Source organism: Chelonoidis abingdonii, chromosome 3, assembly GCF_003597395.2.
Source record: "Chelonoidis abingdonii isolate Lonesome George chromosome 3, CheloAbing_2.0, whole genome shotgun sequence".
In the NCBI taxonomy this organism is placed as follows: Eukaryota; Metazoa; Chordata; order Testudines; family Testudinidae; genus Chelonoidis; species Chelonoidis abingdonii.
In genome coordinates, this window is record NC_133771.1 from 26,085,270 (window position 1) to 26,109,704 (window position 24,435).

General features: G+C 40.0%; 1 protein-coding gene and 2 pseudogenes across 6 annotated transcripts in view; 1 reads left to right on the forward strand and 2 right to left on the reverse strand.

Annotated features, from left to right (window-relative positions):
• Nucleotides 1–307: 307 nt before the first annotated feature.
• LOC116834734 (beta/gamma crystallin domain-containing protein 1-like) lies at nt 308–2,063 on the reverse strand (annotated as a pseudogene).
• A 1,298-nt stretch (nt 2,064–3,361) lies between these two features.
• LOC142046532 (uncharacterized) lies at nt 3,362–5,085 on the reverse strand (annotated as a pseudogene).
• Nucleotides 5,086–12,293: 7,208 nt separating this feature from the next.
• The window catches only part of CYRIA (CYFIP related Rac1 interactor A), a 91,491-nt gene continuing 79,349 nt past the window's right edge, over nt 12,294–24,435 (forward strand). For 5 of the 6 annotated variants that reach the window (XM_075063665.1, XM_075063668.1, XM_075063667.1 and 2 more), the window contains exon 1: nt 12,294–12,370. The gene's annotated coding sequence lies outside the window, so the exon portion shown is untranslated. The remainder of the gene's footprint in view (nt 12,371–24,435) is intronic. The other variant, XM_075063669.1, reaches the window with a different exon arrangement.

Sequence of the window (24,435 nt, forward strand, 5' to 3'; positions counted from 1 at the left end):
TGTTTCTAATCTTACAATATTATCAACTGTGTATATTCCATTCTCGAAACCAGGACACAGTTTATAATTTCATTTTTTTCCAAATAGGCTACTAAGCTCTCATTTATCATTCTTCCCATAATTTTGCCCACATATGATGTGAGGACAATAGGTCTATATGCAGCAGGTCTTGTATGTAATATGCCAGGTTCTCCTATTGGTATAACCACCCCTTGCTTCCATTATTCTCTTTTCTCATGTTATTATATCATTTCAATTCAATTCTTAAACTCCGGTTGCTATGGATCCTGGCATCAAGATTAACATGTTAATATTGTTTGTCTTCACTCTGCTTGAGTGAAAGGCCTAGGAACTATAAGATTTCCTACAACTGTCAAGCAGAAATAGTCAGCCATCCTGCATTTGAATCCCTCTTGATAACCCCAGACCTGGTCATCTAACCTAGTATATTCTGTAACCTGTGCTCTGAGAAGATTCAAATAATCTATATTTCTATCAGTTGACATAAACTTTCCTTATTTCAAATTCTAAAGTACATATGTTTCTGTAATAAAGTATGTAGGGAACCTGTTTGGTGATAGCCACTTAACTTATACCAGTCTGGGATTTCATTTGGTGACAACAGCATCTGATGTCTTCTATAATTACTGTACTCATAGATTATCCACATTCCACCAAGAATTTGAATTGAAACGATTTGAAGATTGTATCCTTGGAACTGAAGATTTAAGATTTCTTTAGTAAATTCAATTTTCTTCCCCTTGAAACCTTCCTTTTCAAAGAGGACTATGACTGGCTCAGAAAGCTTAATGTTTATAACATATAGAGATTTAAGGTTTGTTTGGGATGGACATCCCATTGCAGAAAAATTAGGATAGGTTCCTTCTTCTAACATATACTGACTACCAGAGAAATCTTCTTTATCATAGGCAATCCATCTGCCACCCAAAATCTTTGAAGATGTTATAGCAAATGAAACATCAATATAATTGATTTTTTCTCAAATATTTGGCTGTAACCTTTGAATTCTGGTTATGAAAATAACTGGACATTGAATTTCCCCATTTGGCTATTGATAGTATCCACAACTATGGACTGAACTGAAAAGATCTTACAATTTGTGGCTTACCCAAGCCTCAGTTCTGAGATACAGTCTTTTATCAAGTATTGCTCTCTTGTAAAATCAGGATTCTCATGGACAACCCACTCTTCACTTAACACGTTTATCGATTGTGTCCTCAGCCATTCCAAGTGTCTCTCAAATTGGAAATAATTCCTAAAACATTAATATTGGAACCTTTACTCCCAAAGTATTTTTCACTGAATGTTATCATATGGGAGTTTGTGAAATCTCCGAGTTCTTCACTGTAACCACTCCTATCTTTCCATTCCTGGTACACACCTTCCTCCTGCAAATGATGACCTGCAAACTAATTTCTTGTAAGCAGTCCAAATACCTCCAAACACTTTTATGGACCCAACTGATGTAAATGGCAGTGTCTTCTTTCCTACCGGTACTTCTTTTTGCTTTCCTTCCTCAGTAAGTGTGAATATTTCTGATTCCAGTTTCATATATTTACCTTCAAAGAGAGAGTTCTCATAAATTACCACCTTTGGTTCTCCAATGGATTAAACTTTGTGGCCATCCTTTTTCAAGGGATCTATCTCATGGACCTAATCTATATTTCCATCTTCTCCCAAAACACTAAATTAGGATATTCACCAGGAACTAACATTAAAGAGACTCCCTGGAAACCAGGTTCTTCAGAAATTAGCCCTGTGCTCCAATTTACTTTTAGAGAACAAGTCTGCTGTCTTGTGCCAAATATGTGTTTCCTGTTTGTCGTCAAAAAATGAAGTTACAATTCCTACCCCCTTCTGGGTTCAGTATACAAGTTAATTTGGCAGATCTTTTACTATATGTTTAATGTAATTAGTCACTGCAAGCTTTGCAAATATACATTAATCTTTTTCTTCTGAAGTATTTTCACCCCAAATATTAGTGAGTTTCTGTTCTCCTTCCTCCAGAGGAATAGAGGTCCTTCAAAATTTGGTTTCTCATACAGAATTCAGCTTTATCTATGTACCATTCTTGTGAAAGTTTGTTTCATTATATATCAGAATCTGGTCAGGTCTGGGATGGATTTTGTTTTAGCTGTTTCCTGAAAATGCCTCCCCATCTAATAAACCAGCAGGGACATTTGGTTCGTATCAGCTAGACTTTAATGAGCTTGAGAAACTTTTGTCAGTGCTTTCATAGTTTGGCATTTGTAAATTTAGTTCTTTTTTCACATTATCTGTTTGCAAATATTTTTCCATGTTACTTGGAACTTTTGAACCTGAAAAGGACCCAGACTTTTGAGGTATGTTGAATGGTCTGGCTGCATCAAGTTGTAAAGCAGGCATCCCTTAGGAGTCAGCTGTGAAAGTTGTTCTGATGGTGTTTACTGAGGTTATAAAGGGAGTAAATATCTTTTCTTTAGTTGTAAATATTAGCAAGCTTGAGAAGACAGTACTTTTTCCAGACGGAACTGCTTAATTTCACCATCTTTACCATCCTTGTTCTCTTTTCCATTTACTTCCTGAATCAGTGCAGGTTAATCTCTTTTGGATGACAAGAGTAATTTGAAAAGTGTACTTTGTTCTGTAGAAGCACGCTTGGTTCTGACTCTGGCTTCAATTTCTAGGCTTTGTATTTTAAATTACAAGGCTGGTGCTAGATCCTGTGCTTTTTCTCTCTTTATTCACAAAATAAACTAAATATAGTGGGATTAAATACTTTCTCTAAATTGTCTTCATGAATTGGAGACATTGTAAAAGCAGCAAAGAGTCCTGTGGCACTTTATAGACTAACTGACATATTGGAGCATAAGCTTTCGTGGGTGAATACCCACTTTGTCAGACGCATGTAGACAAAGTGAGTATTCACCCACGAAAGCTCATGCTCCAATAGGTCTCTTAGTCTATAAGGTGCCACAGGACTCTTTGCTGCTTTTTCAGATCCAGACTAACATGGCTACCCCTCTGATACTAGACTTGGTAAAGTGGTTGCGGGGGACTTTGGAAGCTTTGGCCTTTTCTTCTTATGGGCTATACAAATTGATCTGTCTAGATTTTTGATTGTTTCGGTAAACTTTTTTGTGTCCGATGGGGACTCGAAAATGCTCTCATTATCACCATCAAAAACATTACAAGTGTTACTTGGGCTTTTCTGAACATTGACAATATTTTGCTCTAATGTCTGTATATTTTCTAAATTGTTTTTGTTACACTCTCCTGTTTTTTGTCTTTTTGCCTTCATTTTGTAGTTGAGAAAGCATATTCTGCTCTAATTCTGATTCTTTGAAAACTACATCAGATTTTAAGGGATATTTATAATCTTTACAAGGTGACCTGATCTCTGTGTTTGATAGCAATATTTGTTCTTCAGGTTGGTGGGATTTTGAGGTTGTATTAATTGCTCTATTAGCATTATCTTGGAAGATTTCATTTTGTTGGGGGGCTGTAAAGATGTTATTTTAGGTAACAAACTGTCCTTATTAATAGTGGTGGGTTCTACATCTGCTTGTCTTAAAGAGCAAGCACTAGCATCTACTTTGCTGGTGTGGTTAAAGAGAGATCCCATAACTTTAGTTCTCACTGTAGATCTGGAAACATCTAAACATAAGTTTCTCAGCTCTGAGCTGTCTAAATCAGAACCTGTTTGTTTTTCAGTTGATTTGTCTACTTTTCTATTTTTAGTCCCTTCAGTACAGAAAAGAGCTCCTCCATCAGAGCTCCATTTTTACACATTTTGCTGTCTTGGATTCAGTTTTACTTTCAGAAAGTGAGCAAGTGATGCTTCTCTGTGTTATCAGTAGAGGAAACTGTGGAAGTTTCCACATAGCTTTCACCAGAAGGTGTGGTGAAATATTTTTGGGTTTTGGTTTTATTATTTATTACTACCACAGGTTGGATAAACTGTCTTTTTGGTAAAAAATCTTTTACCTGATTCTTCAAACTAGTGGGAGAAACAGGGACTCCATAAGATTGACTCTTTTTAAATGATCTTCTTCTGAATGGGGATGAAATTTGTAGTTGTTACTTTTGTCAGATTCAATTTTAGGTGTCCCTTGTGATTTGATCCAACCTTGATGTCCTGGTTTCTCAAGGTGGAAGAATTCCATTCAGGAGTCTGAGATTTAATTTTTTTCTCTGACTTGGTTATCTTTTCTGAAACCACATCCGAAGACACAATGTCATCCAAAACAGAATCCTTTTTGCAGTATTCTCAGTCTGATTTCTCTCTCCATTTAGAGTGTCATCAAATGACCGAGAATTCCTCCTCTTTCCAGATCGCATAGTAATAGTTTTTTATCCAATGCGCCTGTATCATCACAAACGTCTCCTGATAGGTATCTAATGTTAGAACTCTAGCAGGATACATGCATTCAGTTGATTTGGATTTCACACTGTGGCAATTCCGTTGATTTGCATATTTGGGATGTATGGACACTTACACATTCACTAGTTGCTTGTTAATATGTTCTTTTCTAAGTCTTCACTGAATTCATTATTCAAACTTCTGATGAAATCTAGCATTGTGGGATTAGAGTATATAGAACAGGCTCTTTTTCTAGTTCCTTTATCTAGTCTCTGCTCTAAAAAACCTGTTCTCTGAAGGTGACCTAACATATTTCGATGCTGACATTCCAATCAGTTGGGCACTCACTGTCAAAAGTGACTCCCTTGCTGCTCCATTCTGAAATATCTTGACTCAAAGGTGTTATTTCCTTAGTGACATTATTGTGTCTCTGCAACAGCATCTAACTTCTTGCCTTCTGCACATAGGGAGTTTTACATTTTTTCTCTAGGTCTTCATTATCTATTGATTTCAGTGAGGCTGTATGCTTAGGAAAATTTAGTATTTGGACTTGAAGAGGATTCTAGTGAATTTTTGGCATTTTTTCTCCTACCTGCACTAAGCACATTTCCAAGCTTTCCCAAAACTGGTTTATTTTTGTTCTCTTCTTAGAAGGAATCTGGAGACTGTACTTTGGAATTAACAATTTCAGGATTGGAGCCTAAATCATTAGAGCATGGCATGACCCTCTGTATGCAAAGGTGAAAACCTTGCTCTTAAACTTACTTGATTTGAACACCCAAACAAAATATTCTGTAACAGTAAAAGTTGCTCAAGCACAACCACCACCCAGACATGAAAAATGAGGAAGTCCACATTTATGCCAAATACACGTACACAGAAACCAATCACAATTTATAGAAAGCCCTGGCTTTAATAGATCATCCATCAAACTCCTAAGCAAATACCCCACCAAATAAACCTTAAGTCTGTCCCTGTAGTCCAGCGCCTTTCTATTCACAGCTTAATCCCTGTATACAGGCCCAATCTGCTACTTCCCAGCTGAACTTTGTCTTCCGTTAGGTTTACTTTTCCCTGCCTCTCCTCCAGGTGCAGAATATAAGCTTAATTGACCTAATTTAACCTATTCTGCCTTCTGTGGGGGTGGACACCCCATCACAGATGCCTATGATTTCCATAAAGTTTTAAGTGCAAGTTCAAATTGGTTAGATGTTTCTAATTCACGGGGACAACATTAAGCCAGCAGTACCAGCCAAGGCCTACCTAAAAAGGTAACCTTTCTACCATGCTCTGAAGGTCAGTGGACTGAGCTGTATGAGCAGCTACTGAAATAGTTGGGGTCCAAATTTGGTTATTCCACTGTGAGCAGGGTTGAGCTCTCTTTGGATGAAATGAGAAGTAAAAGGGAAAATTTGATTAAATATCACTAATCAAGCCTCTATACTAAATCCTCAACTGATGTAAATTAGCATAACTCAATTTCCTTCAACGGAACTGTACAACTTCACACAAGCTGAGGACCAAGCCCAAGAGCCTGATATTCAACTGGTATAAATTAATGGAATTACAGCAAATTACATTATCTGAGAATATGGCCCAGTAGATATTACACAAATTCTACTTTGTGTGTTTCCATTCAAACATATTTGCATGTATAACATATTGGTAAATAATTGTCAATCATTAAAATAACAAGAGGGAAACATATTTCTCCTCTTTTAACAAGTTTATAACAAGAACTGTTCAATAAACAAAATCTAAACTTTACTGTCAATACTAACAACATTTACTTGTGGTTCTTCAGTTTTCTTCTTTACTGTTGTCATAAACAGATAAGAAAAGTTAATAGAACAGAAGTACTTTATATCCCTTTGACTATAAAGGGTTAACAAGTTCAGTAGGCCTGGGTGTCACCTGACCGGAGAACCAATCAGGGGACAGGATACTTTCAAATCTTGAGGGAGGGAAGTTCTGGGTGTGCCTGTTAGAATTTGGTTGTTGTTCACTCTGGGACTAGAGGGACCAGACATGCAACCAGGTTTCTCTCCAATCTCCCTGAAAGGCTCTTTAAGTACAATAGTGAGTACTAAGATAGATAAAGTGGTTAGGCTTATGTTTTATTTTCTTTATTGCAAATGTGCATTTGGCTGGAAGGAGTTTTAATTGTGCATTTGGCTGAAGGAGTTTAATTGTGTGATTGGCTGAAAGGAGTTCAAATTGTATTTTGCTGAAAGGATTTAAATTTGTACTTGTATACTTAGGCTGGGAGGGTACTCCAGTGTCTATAGCTGAAAGACCCTGTACTAATCCATTTTAAATTTACAAAGATAATTTTTACTGTTTTTTTCTCTCTTAATTAAAGTTCTTCTTTTTAAGAACCTGATTGTTTTTTTATTCTGGTGAGCGACCCCAGGGACTGGGTCTGGATTCACCCAGGGATTGGTGGGGAAAGGAGGAAGGGGGAGAGAGAGGCTAATTTCTCTCTGTGTAGGATTACATTCTCTCTCAGGAAGAGTCTGGAAGGGGGAAAGAGAAGGAGGGAGGAAGGTGAATGTGTCCTCTCTGTTTGTTGATTCAGGAGTTTGAATCACAGTGATCTTCCAAGGGAACCCAGGAGGGGAAGCCTGGGAAAGCAGACGCTGGGGGAAAGGGTTTACTTTCCCTGTGTTAAGATCCAGAGGGTCTGGGTCTTGGGGTTCCCCGGGCAAGGTTTTGGGGGGACCAGAGTGTACCAGGCACTGGAATTCCTGGTTGGTGGCAGCGCTACAGGTTCTAAGCTGGTAATTAAGCTTGGAGAAATTCATTCTGGTACCCCATCTTTTGGACGCTAAGGTTCAGAGTGGGGATTTGTACCATGACAACTGTTATCTCTATTTTAATTCAGCTTCCAATTTAAAACAATATATATTTGTCTTTTATTATAACAGACCCATATTACTGAGCATACATGTATATTTTATTCATCCATCTCAATAAAAGTGCATTCCATTTTAAAATATTTTCTTTATTCTTATAATGGGTCTAAAATATTATTTTGTAAATTGAAATTGGTTTCACCAAGTCTGGAACCACTTCTGAAGCATAAAGACTTAGATGGAAAAAATGTTTTCTAGCACTCTATTGGATTTAAAATAGCCAGCATCAGGTGAGACACAGGTTTATTCTCTAATACTGACATCATTTTGTATCTGTTGCTTGGCTAGGTGGTTAGAGTGTAGTGTAGTGGTCTTAATGTCAAGGTCTTAAACTTAATACAGAAGAAGAATAGTTGCCTGGGTCTTGAGATACCAGAGTTCAATTTCCAGCTTTTTGTCTGACCTTGGCCTCTCTGTGCCCCTTCCCTGTCTGTAAAATATGGGTAATAGTACTTTCTTGCCTCAGAAGGGTGTTGTGAGGACAAACACATGAAAGATTATAAGGAGCTTAGACTCTACAGTGATGGGGACCACTTAGTATGCCTTACATGGATAGCCTCTTAGTATCTAAGACTATCCCCTCCATTCATCTCATGTATTCTAGTTAGATACTGAAGAAATCTGGGGTTTTAAAAGAAAAGTTCACCCATGGCCATGATGTGGCAAAGCAAGTAGAGCTATAGTAGCTTCAGCAAACCTAGCATACTGCTTTTATGTGAATGAAAGGCTAGAGTAGGGGTTCTCAAACTTTTTTTTTGTTGGGCTTCCCTTTGAAAATATTTCAGGTTGTGATGACCTCCCCTCACCAAAAAAATGATAGCAAATTATTTGAAAATGTTTGTTGTTGACTTGTGACTTCCACAGATCCAGTTTTTTAGCAAAGGCATTAATTTTGTCATTGAGTTTGAGAATTAGTTTCTTTTCCTTGTAGTGACTCATTCAATGAATTTAAACAATCAAAAATGTCTGCTAAATATGTGAGTGCTGCCAACCATTTGATGTCACTTAAATGCTTCGTCAGGAAGGAATCCACTTCAGTCAGAAACAAACGCACTGCATCTCTCAATTCAAACAGATGAGTTAGAACCCTTTCCTGTGTCAGCCAGCGAACTTCTGTGTGCAGTAATAAGTGCTGATGCTCCAATCCCATTTCTCCGAAGAGACTTTTAAAAAGTCATGAATTCAGTGGCTTTGCTTTAATAAAAATAACAATTGCTATTGATTCAAAATTGATTTAAGATAGGGATCCATGTTCCTGCAGCAAGAGCCTCTCTGTGAGTCATTCAGTGTCTACTAGGCTTCTAGGGCCACTTCTGTAAGTCTGTCAAGAAGTCCACTCTTGGTACCAGACATAGCTTTTGCAGCATCAGTGCAGATTCCTACACAGCTGTTCCAGTTAATGTGTTCCCCCATTATAAAGGCATCAAGGAGCTTAAATATTTCCTCTTCCATAATATATGTTGGCAGTGCCTTGCAGAAGAGAAAGTCTTCTTTACCTGTGTTTTCTCAAATGTACTGAACATAGACCAGTAACTGTGCTGCTCCTGAAACATCAGTGGATTCATCAATCTGTAAGGAAAAAAACTTGCTCTTTTTAATCCTTTCCTTCACTTGCTCTTGTATGTCATTGGACATATTGTCAATATGACAGCTCACTGTATCATTTGATAGTTTAGCTGAGTGGCAGAATCTTTGCCAGTCAGAATCTCACATATTTGTTTAGCTGCAGGAAGAATAAGAGGTTTTTTTGCCCTGGCAATTAAAATTGAAACAGCGTAAGACACCTCCAGAGTTTTGGGTGTCACAGTTGCTGATTTACATATAACGCTTTTTGCTGCTCAAGTTCATGAAGATTTCTTTTAAAAAATTCCACAGACTTCTCCACGTATATAAGTCACTATATTTTATTTGGTTTTAGGCTGTTATTGACCAAAACTTCTCTGCACAAAACACAGTGGGACTTGGAATGTCTTCTGAGCCAGTGTAAGTAAATCCAAATAGCAAATAAAAACCAGTATTTTCTGGTTTTTGCGCTTTTTTACCACACTTACGATTCCTAACTCTTGTTCTCCACCATCTATGTCGACTTCAGCTCTCCTCTTCAGACCATGTACAACCAAATGATCCATTTTAACAAAATTAATTTATTTAAGAAATTACAGTACTGTATTTTTTTTTATTTTTGCTACCTATTTTTTCCTGCTTTTAGAGTGGGGGCTGGCTGTCTTCAACAATATGTAATTCTTCTGCCAGGTGGAGCAAGCAGCAACCAGGGCAGGATTCAATATCTAGGGGTTCCTTTTCAACAGTGCAACACAGAACCAGCCCGAGCCCCCATCTAGTAACCTGTGAAAACTACGCACCTCCCCTGGGTGCCTCTGAGAGGCAATATTTCCCCACATGCAAGCACAGAGTCTGAATGTAGAAAAGAAACTTTAAATAAAAGGAGAGAAGTCACCTAACATTAATTAGGGAAAATGCCACAAACAGTTTTATGATTATGAATCCTGCAACCAGGACACCAACCAACCCAGACTGTGTGGGGCAGTCCCTTCCATCTCAGAGCCTTCCTATCATATTGAGTTCTACAGCCAAAAGGTCCTTTTCTGTGCCTGTCTCTGTTTCCGTGGTCAATGAGGACCTCGAGATTCAGAGGTACATATGTATGTCAGTTCAGCTCTCACCCAAGGAAGAGGGCACATTGCTTGCTCTGCCATCTGAGCACCTGCTCTGGCTTGCTGGCTGCCTGCCTCGCCAGCCCACTGTCAGTCACCTTCTGCTGCCAGTGCCACCTGCTTCTCTGCTGTGACCTCTGCAGGTCAGTCTCTTAGAGTACGTCTACACTACCCGCTGGATTGGCGGATAGTGATCGATCTATCAGGGATCGATTTATCATGTGTAGTGTAGACACGATAAATCGATCCCCGATCTCTCTCCCATTGATTGCTGAACTCCAGCTCAGCAAGAGGCAGAAGCAAATTCAAAGGGGGAGTGGCAGCTGTCGATCCCATGCCACAAGGACGCGAAGTGATTCTAAGTTGATCTAAGATACGTTGACTTCAGCTAAGTTATTCTCATAGCTGAAGATGCATATCTTAGATCATTCCTACCCACCCCCAAGCATAGACAAGGCTTTAGTGATTTTCAGCTCTTTGCAAGCTAGGTAGAAACACTGCCATATCAGAAGCAATTTCACCTGTCATTTGAGCACTTTAACATAATAAAAAGGCTCCTCCTAAAGCCTATTTAGCTCTATCTTTGAACAACAGGAAGGAATAGATTAAACCAGGCTGGGGACCCTTAGATAATGTCCACATTTCCTAGCTAAGACACTTGTCCCCACCCCTCTTACTTTCATAGAGCTCTGGCATTCGAGCCCCTGACTTAACAAGGTTCTTTCAGCGGAGGGTGACCCCCTCATTTGGGACAGGTTAAGCACAGTTCTGTTCCCCTTTATTTATACAATAACGACGACGACAACAACAACACTGATAACAGCATTTCACTACCCCTGCAAGTGATTTGTAACCCCAAACCAGCCAAAGCTGATTACTTTGAACAACACCGCTCTGTCTGATGGATATCTAAGCAGAGTAGGGTGTTTATGTAAATATAGCCTACTCCTGAAGTCTCTCCCCTACCCAGCTAGCTGTCAGGGGAGAATTCATTCAGATCCTGCTTATAAATATGCTACAAAAGGATCACATTCCATGACAACAAGGACGTTACTTAGGGAAGTGACATAATCACAACAGCCTTGTTGTCATGGAACACCCAGCTCTGAAGGCAGAGCCACTGCCAGCAGCAGCGCAAAAGGTTGGGTGGCTTGATATGCTATTGCTGCCTTTACTTCTGGACTGCTGCTGGTGGCAGGACTGCCTTCAGAGCTGGCCGGAGCTGTCAGTCTCCCCCCTTTGTGGCTGGGACTCCCCATTTGAGAAATGCTGGGATAGAGAATCAATTTAGCTGCAGCTCCGACCTTCCCAGCATCACACACAGACCCAAAACAGGCATCTCAAATCTTGACTTCTCTTATCCATTAGAACTACTCCAGTTCCAATCATAGGTATTGTCTTCACTACAGATTTTATCAGGTTAGAATACAACTCAGGTTTGTAAAGTCTGTGCAACAATTTAAACATTTTGGTTCAGTCTTGAGCTACGATGGCAATCTGATTGCGGATGTTAGAAGTCACAGGAAGAGCAGTTGATGCAAATAGAGGGAGGTGATGGGAATTCTCTGTGACAAGAATATGCAAAGAAAATTAAAAAACACCATTAGGTCAGCCACAACGTATGGGTCGGAATGATGGCCAATGAGGCAGAGAGGAGAACAACTGCTTCACGCTGCCAAAATGGGAATGCTTTGTGGATGCTGGGTAGAGATGAGAGCTAATAAGCTATGCAATGAAATGGTACCTGCCATGATGCTGGAAAATAGGGTGACCAGATGTCCCAATTCTAGAGTCTTTTTCTTATATAGGCTCCTATTACCCCCCATCACCCCTGTCCTTATTTTTCACACTTGCTGTCTGGTCACCCTACTGGAAAAGCTGAGGAAATACTGACCGAGAAGGCTGGGTCCGTGCGTGGTTTACTCCTCTACTTACACTGGGGGTGAGGGGGTCCCGGTGCCTGTCTTTCCACGTTACACTGGGATTGGCGAGTCCCAGTGCCTGTCCCCCCTTTACACTGGGGCTTAGAGTTTCCAGTGCCAGTTTCCTCCCTTACACTGCAGTTGTGGGGGGTCCCAGAGCTTGTTCCGCCCCCTTACCCTGGCTTTGGGGAAGGTCCAAGGGCCTATTCTCCCCCCCACTTACCCTGGATTTGCTTGCTCCCAACGCCCACGGTCTGCCCGTTAGCTCGGTGAGGGGGAAGGTGGGAATCCGCTGCCCTGTCTGTCAGGGAGAAGAGGCGGGGCTAGGGGCGAAGTGCCCGCCCATAGCGGCCTGGGCGGCTGTGATAGGTCACCAGGCGGGGGGGTGGAGCAGTGTGCGCTGCGCCCCCTTGGCTGGGCGGGCACTGGGCTGCTGTCGCGCGGGCAGGCGGCGTTGGGGCGGGTGGCTTCTGCCGGCGGAGCACAGCGGTTCAGGTAAGGAGTGAGCGGGTGGCGGCCGGGCGAGGCCCCTCCGCGGGGAGCGGTGGCGTTGGGCCCGTGTCGCCGCTTGCGTTGCCCCGGGAGACCGTGCGGGTGGGCGCTGGGGCATGTGGGCGCAGACCAGGGTACGGCCGCGCTCTTCCCTGCGAGCTGCCCCCGCCTCGGAGTCCAGCCTCCCCCGCGGGGGGTCCTGCTGGCTCCGGGCTTCCCGCCGCCTCATTCGCTGTGAAGGCGGGTGGCAACCAGCGTACGAGGCTGCTGCTGCTCCCCCCCGCCGCTTCCCTGGGGTTTGGGTGGGGAATGTGGGGCTAACTCGTGTCCGTTCCCCTGTTATTCGAGGTGGGGGCGGAGGGCCCACTCTGCTCCCCCTCCCCGTGGGCCGCAGGGCCTGGTCTGCTCTCCTGGAGCACCTGCGGCCCCCCAGTGAGGGGCTGGCACCGCACAGACACTTCAGCAAATAGGTGGGCAGTCATATCCTCAGAGAGCTGACCCGTTTATTTCAAACCGTAGCAGGTGGATGAGGCAAACAGAAGTAGGGTGTGGGGGAATAATGCACACGTATTTAGGTGGTTGAAGGAGAGGGTCCTTCACGTCCACTGGGCTCTATGGTTGTGTAATTTCCCCCCCTTTATTATAGTTTGTGCATCCAGCACACTGCAAAATGTGTCGTAGGCTTTGCCTATAAATAGGGTGAGGCAGTACCAAGGTGAGACTCATTTGCCTTCTTTTCTTTTAAAAACAACTTTTACTTTCTTGTCCCCCTTTGAATCATTGAGACTGCTCAGGCCTCACCAATGCAGAAAAGTTTTACCTGTTATACTGGTATAGTTATATCTGTATAATCCCTGTGACAACATTCCTATTCTGATATTAGGTTGGTTTTCTTTTTTAGCTTAAACCTCTTTCAGAGTAACATAAACTAAACCAAAAACTACCTCTGTTATGAGGATGGATGGAAAAGACTTCTGTAACATTAACTCCACCCTCCTGGTTGAATCCTTAAACCGCTTTCTGTATTGTGATGTCTCTGACATTGAACTGATACCACACTTGATTTTACTCATTTTTTTTTTTTTTAATTTCGCTTCAAGGCAGTCTTCCTTTTATTTTATTGATCTGGCTTTCAGTATGCTAAGCTCTCAGCATTCCTGTTTTATGTGCTGACATCGTATGTCCCATAAAGCGCTAGAAAGACATTCACTTTTCTCCCTTTTTAATTTTCATGTTCTGCTGTCTTTTTTTTCTTTTAATTTTGATTTTTCCCTTCCCTTCTCCCGGCATCTCTGCATCTGCTTAGTTAGAAATGTATAATAATCTAAACTTCATTTTCACTTTGAGCTTCTACTTGGAGAAATGAAATGCATTTGTAACATAAGATTGCCTTTTGAGTACCCAGCACTTGTCTGCAAAAAAACAGAGAAACCTCATACCAGGTGGAGAAAAATAAAGCTAATTCCTTGCCTGTTTTGTAAGGTGTGATGTTATTAAATTTTCCTTTTTAGTGAAGTGTAGAGAATATTTGTACACCGGCAATTTTGTCATTTTTCTCTTAGACATGATTTCTGTGTGAATACAAACTTTCTTTCCTAACTCCTCATATATTTAGTTTAAATAAATAAAACTGCAAAGTCCTATAGAGATCAGAAATTTCTTAACCCTCCCAAGGCTATACTGTAATTTGTTTATGGACATAAAAGAAAATTACAGATTACATGAGAGTAACATTAAGAGCTTGCTTTAAACCCACAAAAGTGGAAACTAACAGTTAAGGCTAAAATTCTTCCAAACGTTACATTTTTGCCTAACTACTGCAGCACATCTGGTTTATAAGATTGTACCTAAATGCAGCTAAGTGTATCTTAGAGTTTCAGGATTGCTTATTAATTCCTTTATGTTCTGAGTACTTCATATTTTAGTGCACTCCCTTTTTAATTTCTTTTTATGCTACCCTCTTATATCCTTTATGTAATGACTCTTGAATTCCTGTTTCCTTCCACCCTCAATTTAAAAAAAAAAAAAATTCCATATGTTAGAAGACATTAAAAAGTCAGTACTTGTTAGTCAAAAGAAAAAATAAAGATAACACAGGGGGAAACTGTAGTAATGTTGGATACTATTGCATAGTAACCATTGGCAAACATTGACACCCTAATGGTCATCAGAGTAGCTGTAATTGTCATAGTGCTGGGGAGATTCTTTATTGTCAGTGTGCTGAGGTTTAGAATATCTTCATAACGCTGCTTGATATGCTCTGCTTTTCTCAGGCCAAAAAAAACATGTTATTTAAAATTAGTGTTTAAAAACACATCTCCAAAGTATTTGGGCTACACAGTGCTAATCATTTAGACTAGAATGAAAATTTCCACCTTAAAATGGAAGTCTTTTTTTGCTGATGTACAAATAACCTCAAACTGGTTAGTCCTCTCCTATCAGTCACATTTATTACAGGATATTCAGATATGCATATAATAATGTTTAATGAGATTTGTTTTTGTTGGGCATGATGCAAAATGCCAGTAGCCTTCTTTAAAACCATTTTAACGACTACATTCAGAAACTCCCTTTCTGCTGCGTACACAAAGTTTGATCATTCATTTGCTAATTCATGTAATAATATTCAAAATCACAACACTTTCACTTTTCACAACTTAATCAAATTATTTAACCGTAATTCTGATGATCTGCTATTAAAATCCTGAAAATAAATTGATTATGCTTTTGTTAACCCTTAACTTTTATGTCCCAATTGGACAATAAAACACATGTAGTAAATATATGAGGATTCGGGGGAGGGGGCGGCAGAAACTGCAAGTGCTATCCATGTATGGAGTTCTCTGACTACACTGCATGTCATGCTTTTGGCTCATTATTAACACTCTACTAGTAATACATTTCATGTATCTCATTCAGTTTTACTACATTGTTCCTAGGTATGGTGAATAGAGAAAATAATTTGAAATGGGTGAGTTAAAATATTCTATACTGAACTAGCCCAAAAGCTCAAGGAAAAATGGGGTAAAATGAAATTTCTCTGAAATTATACATATGGTGTAGCTATTAGATTTTTATTTATAGTTATAAAATTCAAACTATGATAATAATAATTTCCATAACAAAGGGTGTAGGACATAATACTGCGAGCCACTGAGTGTCCTCTATTTTCACTGAAATGGAGAGCATGCTTTTATTTTTCTATATGTTTGTACAGTGCCTAACCCTAACTGGAGTTTTTATGATGGTACCACAATACAAATGATTTAGGACAGTTTTTTGGGGGCCATATCAGATTATGATTATGGGGGCACTCGTTCTCAATTCAAATATTTGTAAATGTTTGTAAAGTTTTGTTAATTTTGAGTTCTAGAAATGGCCAAAACTGGGATAATTTTTATTTTATCCTAAATAAATATCAGTTAATTCCAGTGAGATTCATATGAACAGGGCCGGCTCCAGGCCCCAGCATGCCAAGTGAGTGCTTGGGGCGGCATGCCGCAGGGGGCACTCTGCTGGTTGCTGGGAGGGCGGCAGGCGGTTCCAGTGGACCTCCCGCAGACACACCTGCGGGAGATCCACCGGAGCTGCGGAACTGTGGACCCCCTGCAGGGACACCTGCGGGAGGTACACTGGAGTCACGGGACCGGCGAGCGGCAGAGCGCCCCTCGTGGCGTGCCGCCGTGCTTGGGGCAACGGAATGGTTAGAGCCGGCCCTGCATATGAATAATCAGTTTTATTTCACAGACTACTTTAATAATATACAAATCAGTAAAGCACTTTAGAAACTGCTGAGGTATGATTATCTAATTTAGCCCCTGAGTTATGATTAGTCACTTCTCTGGGATTTCACTGTTCTCTCTCCTAGTTTATAGTGCTGTGTGTCTCATAGACTTTAAGGTCAGAAGGGACCATTATGATCATCTACTGTGACCTCCTGTGCAATGCAGGCCACACAATCTCAGCCATCCACTTCAATAACTCAGACAAGGGTTAGGAGTTTGTTATAGAAGTCCTCAAATTGTGGTTTGAATCTCCATGCAAATGAGCTTTCAGAATTGGGGTACTTAGTCAAAAGGAATAGTCACTGTGCTTGAAGTGAAGCGCACAATAAATCTTTGCAGGATTGAGCCCTAGATGTTTGAGAGATTCCATTTTGTGTGTGTGTGTGTGCAATTTTCTGTGGCAGAGCTTCTCAAATTGTGGTCCGTGGACCACCAGTGGTCTGTGAGCTCCATTCAGGCAGCCCACACATGAGTGAAGGGCCACCCACCTATTTAGTGGAGCTGTGCAAGTGTGGCTCTACTAATTAGGGGCCTGGACACTGGAGAAGATTCACATGTAAAGTGAGGTGTGGCCTTGAGGGGAATAAGAAGTAGGTGGGAGAGGGTAGTGGGATGAGACAAGGGCATGGGGGGAATTTGGGATGCACAGAGCTGTGGCGACAAGAGAAAAAGGTTACTTTCCCCACCTTCAGGGCTGCAGCTGCTGGGGGACAGACAGCCCTCCTTCCCAGCCTCAGCTGTGTGGCTGCTGTGGCGGTGAGAGACCCCCTCCTTCCCAGCCCCAGTTTGGAGGCCGCCACGGCTGGGGCGGGAGAGGGCACATCCATCGCATTAGAAAGGTAAGAATACTGATATTAAAATATGAATTGTATGCTTTTATTTGTAGACCAAAACTAGTTTGTTTGTTAAGAGCTTTTTTAATAGAGCATTTATACAAAGTGCTTTACAATAGTTAACTAATGGTACAGACAACATTTGGAAAGATCATTAAGTCGTCCACTGAGACCCTCAGCAATTTTTAAGTGGTCTGCGGGAGAGTGGAAAAAGTTAGAGAACAACTCTTCTAAGATACAGTTCTGCTAGTATAGTAGTTCTGGGTAGAATGGTCTATCGGCAATCCTGTTTGTTCTGGCAATAAATATTGGCCCAGTTTGTAAATGTATTCCTACTTTGATCTGGAGGACAATACTGATGTGGTATGAGAATGATTATATAGGTTGTGGAGTGTGTTTATCAGATTCCTGGGTTTAGTTCTCTAGTGCTCTGTGGTGACTTGTCAATTAATGAGTCATATTTGGGCCTTAGATTTTGCATTCATAAACTTCCTACTCCATTTACTCCTGGGGGAATTCTGCATCAAAAAATTAAAATTCTGCACACTATATTTTAAAATTCTGCATATTTTATTTGTCAAAATAACACTTTTTTGGTAATTTATTGCAAAATATCTCTCAGTAAGTATGTCTGTAGCAATACAGACCAAATAAAAAGATTCTGGTAATTTTTTTTGACAAATAGATTCCTTACTAGGCACATTAATACAGAACTCTGAGTAATTATTTTAAATTACAATACATAACTGTATTTCCTTCACCTGTCAGAAGCAGTGCTAAGGCTTGGGGGAGTCAGGGGTAATGGAGGAGCTGAGAGAGAGGGAAGGAGCCTGGAGTGAACTTGGAGGGTTGTTAGATGTGGGTAGGAGAAGTATGGAACAAGTTTTTTGGGGGAGGGAGAAGTGGGATTGTGAGGGAGTTGGGAAGCCTCCCTCATACAGACCCTGGCTGATCCCAAGCCTCTTCCACACATCCTCATGGGTCCCCTGTAAACTCCTTTCTTATTACCATGTGTCTGTGCAACTTCCCTCCCCAAGTGGCCTTGCACCCACACTCAGCCCCTGGCTCAATGCTGTCACTCCACAGTTTCCTGAGCCCACACCCCAATGTGTCCCCTCACTAGCCATTCTGAACCCCAGTCTGTGACCTCCCCCAGCAGCCTTGTGTGCCCCACTCTGTCTGTCCTAATGTGGCTCCGTGGGGAGGGTGCTGTGATGAACTTCTATTTTTGGGAGAATTCTGCGCCACTGTGCATGCACAGTAGTGTTTTTTTTTTGTTTTTTTTTTTTTTCCCCACAGAAAATACATTCTGCCCCAGAAGTATTGCAGTTCTTCCTTTTGCCAACTAGAGACCCACTGTGGTACCAGAACAGCTGGCTGGGTTCATGTTGCTGGCTGTTCCGATGCCACAGCAACTTCTGGTGGGAAAAATGTGGAAAGGAACTGCAGCATGTTTTGGGCAGAATGTATTTTCTACACGAAAAATAAAAATTCTGCGGGACACATGAATTCTGCAAATGTGCAGTAGCGCAAAATTTCCCCAGGAGTATCCATTATCCTGTTGTGTTTCGGTGTTCTTACGGGGGAACTGTAGGCATACACTGGCATTTTAGGAAATAGAAGGTCCATGGTGTATGTAGTTCCTTGATGCTTTCATTTTGAAGCAGGTTTATGAGTAATGCATGATTTGAAGGGTCTTTTTTAGTTGAAGTTTTTCGTGGAAAACATGGCCTTTTTTTTCCCTCTCTCTAGATTACCTTGTAGGAGGCCTTGTGCTTCAGTAAGTCTAAGGCAAGACTTGGCCAGATTATGACAAGATCATTTGTATACCAACTGACTACTTTTTTTTCTTGAAGGTTTTTAGTAAGAGCTCTGGGTAAGAGCACAGTTTGAGCAGTGTAATTTGATCATTGATGTGTAGGTTGAACATGTCTGGATTGATACCATGGTCCTTTCTGCTATCTTGCCACTTGATGGCATCTGTTTTAGCATGTAGTATTTTTTGTTTCACAGAGAATGGATTGGTACATATGCTAATTAATCCACCATCATTTCCATTTTTCAGAAACCCAAAGTTCCATCCAGAATGTCACATTGAAGAAGAGCTCTGTGTAAGCTCAAAAGCTTCTCTCTCTCACCAGCTGGCACTGGTCCAATAAAATATATTACCTCACCTATCTTGTATCTCTGATATCCTTGGACCAACACAGCTATAGCAACACTGCATGGATTGAATCAAAGTTTTTTTGGGGGGAAAGAGAAGCTTGAAATGCACTTCCGAATTTCTTTTTCTTATATGTTGATTACCATTCTGTAGTGCAAAGATGGGGAACATTGGTTTTGGGTAGTCTGATGATATTGGCTAGTCTTTTGATGATGATCAAGTAACTGGAATATCTTACTGATGTTCCTTCTAATACAGAAGAATCTGTTTTTTGAGGGCTGAAGCAGTCCCAGCATGGTGGTTAGCCCATATGATCCTGTCTCTGGTAAATGGACTCCAGAACTATGTTGAAACAGCTCCTATAAGTCTTATTACTGTGTACACCTAGAGGTTTGAATTTCTCCTTTGATATATTATTTGAGACTTGTTGGATCTAATTTTCTATGGATTTTATTTGAATTAATAGATTGCAATAGAAATGTCTGAGGACAGGTTTCATAGGCTCCAAGGCCAGAAGGGACCATTATGATTATCTAATTTGACCTCCTATATAACATAGGCCACAGATCATTTCTCAAATAATTCCTAGAACATAGATTCATAGACTCTAGGACTGGAAGGGACCTTGAGAGGTCATAGAGTCCAGTCCCCTGGCCCCATGGCAGGACCAAATACTGTCTAGACTATCCCTGATAGACATTTATCTAACCTACTCTTATTAAATATCTCCAGAGATGGAGATTCCACAACCTCCCTAGGCAATTTATTCCAGTGTCCAACCACCCTGACAGTTAGGAACTTTTTCCTAATGTTCAACCTAAATCTCCCTTGCTGCAGTTTAAGCCCATTGCTTCTTGTTCATTTCGAGTAGGTGACATTTTTTCCTCTCCTGATGCCACTTTTAGATACCCTGAAACTGCTATCATGTTCCTCTCGTTTCTGTCTTTTCCAAAACAGCAAACCACTATCTTTTCGCATTTCTTATAGGTCTGTTCTCAGCGACCTTTTTATCCTTCTTTTGCCTTCTCTGACCTCTCTCAATTTCGTCCATCTTCTTGACGTGGTGCCAAGATGGACACATACTTCGTTGGGCTCCGCGCAGGTAGTTGGAGATGACTTGCTTGTGTCTTGTTTACAACACCCTGTTAATTAGATCCCAGATACTGTTTGCTTTTTTTGACTTAGTCTCACACTGTTGATTTCTTTTCGCTTTGTGTCCCTATGACCCTAGTCTTTTTCTCTACTCCTTCTAGACGTCTCTTCCCATTTCTGTATGTGTGAATGTTGTGGGCATTGCATTTGTCTTTATTGAACTTCATCCGTTTTACCTCAGACCATTTCTCCACTTTGTCCAGATCATTTTGAATTTTGACCCTGTCCTCCAAAGCAGTTGCAATCCCTCGCAGTTTGGTATTGGCATAGAAAGTACGCTTATTAAGTTTGCAGACAACAGCTAAGTCGTTGATGAAGATATTGAACAGACCCAGTCCCATATAAACATATAGTTTAGAATATAAACTATATGTTTATAATGTAAATATAAATATAAACATAGTTTAGAAAAACATCCAATCTTGACTGAAAAATTGACAATGATGGAGAATTGAACATGAACCTAAGTAATTTTGTTCCAGTGGTTAATTATCCTCTCTGTCAAATTTACACCTTATTTCCAGTCTGAATTTCTGTAGCTTGCAACTACCAGCCATTGGATTGCATTATATCTTTCTCTGCTAGGCTGAAGAGCCTATTATTATATATTTATTCCTCATGTAGATAATTATAGTCTGTAGTCAAGTTACCTGCTGTCCTTCTCTTTGTTAAGTTAACTAGATAGGCTCAAGGAGCTCAATCACTATAAGGCAGAGTTTTTAATCCTTTAATCATTCTCGTGGCTCGTCTCTGAACCCTCTCCAATTTATCAACATCCTTCTTGAATTGTGGGCATGAGAACTGGACACAGTATTCAATCTGTGGTTGTACTAGTGCCCACAGAGGTAAAGTAACCTTTGTACTCCTACTCCAGATTCCCCTGTTCATTCTTCCTAGGATGACATTAGTTCTTTTGGCTACAACATCATATTGGGAACTCATGTTCAGCATATTATCCACCATGACCCCTGAATCTTTCTCAGAGTCACTACTTCCCAGGATAGATTCCCTTATTCTGTAAATATGGCCTACATTCTTTGATCCTGTATGCATACACTTACATTTAGTCGTATTTAAAATGCTTATTGTTTGCTTGCCCTGTTTACTAAGCGATCTGTATCACTCTGAATCAGTGACCTGTCCTCCTCATTATTTACCACTCCAACATTTGTGTCATCTTCAAACTTTATCAGTGATGGATGATTGTTTGTTTGTTTTTTTCTTCCAGGTAAAATAAAATGTTAAACATTATAGGGCCAAAAACTAACCCCTGTGGGATGCCACTGAAAACACACCCACTCAGTGATGATTCCTTGTTTAGAATTACTTCTTGAAACCTATCAGTTATGCAGTTTTTAATCCATTTAACGTGCTGTATATCATTCCATTTTTTAAATCAAAATACGGTGCAGTACCAAGTCAAATACCTTATGTAAGTTTGAGTATATTATGTCAGCACACTTACCTTTATCAACCAAATTTGTAATCTCATCAAAAAAAATTATCAAGTTAGTTTGATAAGATCTGTTTTTCCATAAATTCATGATGATTTACATTAATTCCACTACTCTCCTTAAATTCTTATTAATTGAGTTCTATTATCTTGCTGGGATTGATGTCAGGCTCACGGGCCTATAATTACCGAGGTCATCCCATTTACCCTTTATAAAAATTGACACAATATTAGCTTTCTTCCAGTCTTCTGGAACTTCCCCAGTGCTCCAAGTCTGATTGAAAATCACCATTAATCTTCCAATGACTTCCTCAGCTAGCTCTCTTAAAATTCTTGGATGCAAGTTTTCTGGACTTGCTGATTTTTAAAAATGTCTGTCTATATTAGCTTTTGTTTAATATTCTCCAGAGGTACCAGTAGGATGAAGAGTATTTTTATTTCATGATGAAACTACATCATCTTTTCTTTCAAATACATAACAGAAATATTTACTGAGCACTTCTGCCTTTTTTGCATTATTATTTATAATGTAGTGTTATGGACCCATATTATTGTTAGGTTTCTCTTGTTCCTAATATATTTTTTTAAATCCTCCTTATTGTCCTTAACTTTGCTGGCCATAGGTTTCTTCTTGTGTCCCTTGGCTTCTCTAATCACTTTACTATAATTTCTTACTTCTGGTTTATGTTCCTTACAATGAGCTTTACCTTTCTTTCATTTGTTATATATTTTTAATTTTTTTTTTGTAGATGTCTTCGCTTCCCCTCTAAGCCAGATTGTGTGTGGTGTTTTTTTTTTTTTAAAACCAGCACAGTTTTCCTTAATTGTTGGATTGTGGCTTTTTGGGAATCTGGTAAGGTGTTCTTAAATGATTCCCGATTACCATTCACATTTTTCTGAGTCAGTTCTTCCTTCTAGCTAATTGGCTGGCTCATGATTGTTTTCAGCTTTGTGAAATTGGCCCTGTTAAAGCAACAAATATATATATAATTACTGGGTCAGACTGATTCTGCTTGCACATTATAAGTATGACCAAGTCATGATCACTTGTACTTAAACTAACATTAACTTTTAGTTCTATGATCAGCTCCTTGTTAGGACAAGTTCTACACTAATAATTTTTTTCCCCATGTTGACCGTGTAATTTTGTAGTTGGGAAACTGTAATCTGTAATGTTTAGAAATTCCAAAGAAATTTTAGTACTAGCAGCATGAGACCTCCAACATGTATCATTTAAATCAAAGCCCCCCATGATCACATACCTTTTCTCCTATGCATTATGGATAGATGCATAAGGAGGCAGTTATCCTTTTTCCCTGTTGTGATTTGGTGGTCTGTAGTAGACACTAATGAATACTGTATCTTGTACTTTATCTGTTAGAACATTGATTCATAAGCATTCAAGATCATTTTCTTTTGAGTTATCAGTAACTTCAACAGGGAGGAAGGATTTTCTCATAGTATTTGTTTAAATGGCTTGTTTCTAGATTAGATCTGGAAGTTGAAATTGCTAGGATTCTTTCTCTTCTGAGTTGTCATTATTTCTAGAAACTATTAGTGTCTAATGCTGCTTCAGCCTGATAATACCCTCCCTTAGTATAATTTGTTTTCCTCTGTTAGCACATGATTATGTAATTTTGTAGTTCTGCGGTTCTCAAACTGTGGTGTAGCCTGCTGGTGGTTTCCATAGAGGAGGTTATATGCTGCTTGCGCCTTGTTTTCAGATCTGAAGGCTTGGACATCTGTAGAAGCAGCAACAAGGCAGAGCCACCATAATTGCCTCCAGCAGAAGCGGCTCCTGCATAGAAGAAGAAATGGGAGCTGTTCTATATTCATCTACATTACATCTTTAATATCAGTGATGTAAGCTCTAGCATAGACCATGCTTAGGTATTTTCAGCACTGTCTCAGAGTAAGGTTTCACAATATGGTAATGAAAATGTCAGACCCTATCTACTCTAGTGCTGGCACTGCTGCTATCACCAATGCAACTCTATCGGTGCTGGATAGTGGATATGAAATTCTGTAGTGTAGGCAAGGCCTCAGAGACAGGAACTGTCATCTACCAGTGAGAATAGAGCTACCAATTGTCTCGGGAGCTGTCAGCGAGACAGAAGCAACCTCTACCACTACATAGCTCTCTTGTGGTAGTCCCCTTCTTCCTGCACATAGGTCTCGATTGTGACAGACCAGAATTTCAAGGGAGTGGTGGAAGAATCAATGAGTTGTTGTTAAGGAAATAGTTGCAGGTAGCAAGGGAGGAAGTGTGACTTCCTTCCAATAGAAGGACAAAATAGCAAATATAACAAACACAGTAAACAATATCTAAATACTTTCCTAATGTTATATTTCCATATAAACAATTGTAATTACTACAAGGACAGTTAATGATTACAAATGAGATTAGGACTGGGATATTGGAAAATGGGGTCCATTAGACTCTCTTAAAGGTAGTCCATGCTGGGAACATTTGAGAACCGCTGTTAGTGTTATCAGTATTGAACAGATTAGCATCTATATGGTGTATGTCCTGAGGTTCTTTATAGTTTTTCTTTGTTTTTGCATCAAATATTGCCTCTTTTTTTTTAAAAAAAATTCTGTGTGCTTTTAATCATTTATGTTGGTTGATTTCAGATCTTGAAGTGAGTTTGGGCTATATGGTTTGATTTTTTTTTTTTTTT